The sequence below is a fragment of the Crocuta crocuta genome, unplaced genomic scaffold, assembly GCF_008692635.1.
Source record: "Crocuta crocuta isolate KB4526 unplaced genomic scaffold, BGI_CrCroc_1.0 scaffold243, whole genome shotgun sequence".
NCBI classification, from domain to species: Eukaryota; Metazoa; Chordata; class Mammalia; order Carnivora; family Hyaenidae; genus Crocuta; species Crocuta crocuta.
This window is the reverse complement of record NW_027529596.1, coordinates 6,436,909-6,439,179: the sequence shown is the minus strand read 5'-3', so window position 1 is coordinate 6,439,179 and position 2,271 is coordinate 6,436,909.

Here is a 2,271-nt window from a genome sequence, read left to right as displayed (position 1 = left end):
GAGCAGCTTTATTACCCCGGGGAGCTGGGACCCCGAGCAGCCCTGGGGAGGAGGCGGCTGGCCCCAGCACCGCTGGCGGTGAGTGCCCGGGACGTGGTGAAAGGCAAACTCGGCTGGAAAGGCCAAGTGCAAAGAGGAGGAGCAGATAGATGCTGGGGTGGGGGGGGATGGGGGGGTGGGGGCCGGTACCTCCACCACGGAACGTCCTCAGGCTCAAGAGCACTCTCCCAACTTGTGCGAGTCCCACTGGACGTGCCGTGGGACGCGCGCTGGGGCAGACCCGCTTCCCGCGTGCGCGCAGGTGCAGGTGCTGAGCTCGGCAGCGCCCTGCGACTCCGGACAGGGCGGGTGGGGGTGGGGGGTGAAACCCTCACACTGGCTGCACCCAAAGGCCGGGAGGGCGCTGGGCATCCCTGTCCCCAGGCCAAGTGCGAGGGAGTCTTCGGGTGCCTGTCTCTGAAGGTCCTGGCCTCCGCGCAGGTGCTCACCTGGGGGCCTCCGCGCAGGTGCTCGCCTGGGACGGGGGCTGTGGCTGCGTGGCGGGGGGCACGGGGGTCCGGGGAGCCTCCAGCAAGCCGGCCGGGGCCCCAGGAAGGTTGGCCGTGAGAAGTGAGCGCCGGACAATAGGTCCCTGAGCTCATGAGTCAGGAAGACCCGAGTTCAGGTCCCAACTCCTCATCTGACTCCCCGTGGGGCCTCAGCCAAGTTCCTTACGCTTGGGGCCTCAGTTTCCCAGGGCTCCCAGGACCCTGCCACGCAATCGTGCCCAGGCCCCCCAACCACCAGGGTCCAGCACAGAGAGTTGGTTTCCTGCCCTTGTACAGTCCTTAGGGAGGAAGACGGCCGGCCATTCAGAAAACTCAAGTCAAGGAGGAGAAGAGGAGCAGGGAGTTTGGGTGACGCCCGCCCTTCTCCCTTCCCAACACTTCCCAGCTGGAGATTCTCCGCTGCCCTGCCTGTTACCTGAGGTGTCTCTCCTCAAGCTGTGCACTGTGTCCGCTTGACCCAGCATCCTGTCTCCAGAACGTTCTCTGCACCCAGGAAGGCTTGATAAACATTGTGCAGGAACGAATGAGAGGTCAGACCCGGGGTGGGCAGGAGGGCGTCCTCGCTGCCTCCGCCTCTCCCATCCCTGTTTTAAGGAAGGCAACGTGCGTGTTCAGAGGATGCACACTGGCCACATGTCCGGCCCCGTGTCACTCCCCAGCCTCAGTCTGTCCCTCCGGCATCTCCGAAGCTTCTCCTTAGGTCCCCTCCCCTGTCGGCCACCCCAGCCTGGGAGATGGAACTGTCCTGATCAGGACACAGATGCAGAAGCAGGAGGAGAATGGGGGTTCCGGAGCAGGGGCCCCCATTTTACAGATAAGAAAACTGAGGAACTGAGATTTTTAAAAAAAAAATTTTAATGTTCTTTCTTCCTTCCTTAATCTTTCCCTCTTTCTTTCTTTGAGAGAGAGACAGAGCCCTGGAAATGTGTTTAAGATTCTTGCTTCTTTAGGAGCCTGGGTGGCTCAGAGGGTTGAGCAGCTGCAAGCAGAGGAGGGGCAGAGACAGAGAGGGAGACACAGAATCCAAAGCAGGCTCCAGACTCTGAGCTGTCAATAGAGAGCCAGACTCAGGGCTCGAACTCACAAACCGTGAGACCATGCCCTGAACCGAAGTCGGGCGCTCAACCACGGAGCCCGCCAGGCGCCCCAAGGAACAGAGATTTAAAAACTCTCCCCACATCACGCAGCTGGCAGATGACAGTATATGAGCTCGATTCCTGGACTGTAGGACGCCTCCGCCCCTCGCCCGTTCCGTATACACGCATCTGTGTGGATGAACCAACAGCCGTGGGCTGGGGTCTGCATCGTTCTTTGTGGGTAACAGTGTCTTCTTGGGGGGAAATGCCACTCACTCCTGGAGTCCTTCATCCAGCAAGCGGGTACTGAGCACCCACTGAGTGCCGGGCTCGGCTCTCGTAGCTGGAGAGAAAGTGCAGGTGGGGTTGGCAGTGTCCCCCACAAAGAGCTTACGAGGGAGCCGGGNCTGCGCCGGCGGCTCTGCTTCTGTTCGGATCTGTTTTTTTTCCCGGTGCCTGAGGGGTCGTCTCCGTGACCCTCACACGGCCAGGAATGGAAATCACTTGTTGAAAACGTAAACAGAGCGTAGAATACGCGGCAGCGGATCGCCATCCCCTCTCCTCTTGCCCTTCCTCGGATGCTGTTTATGAGACGTTCTGCACACTTCCTACCACATTTTTGCTTGGCTCTTGAAAGCGGAGAGACC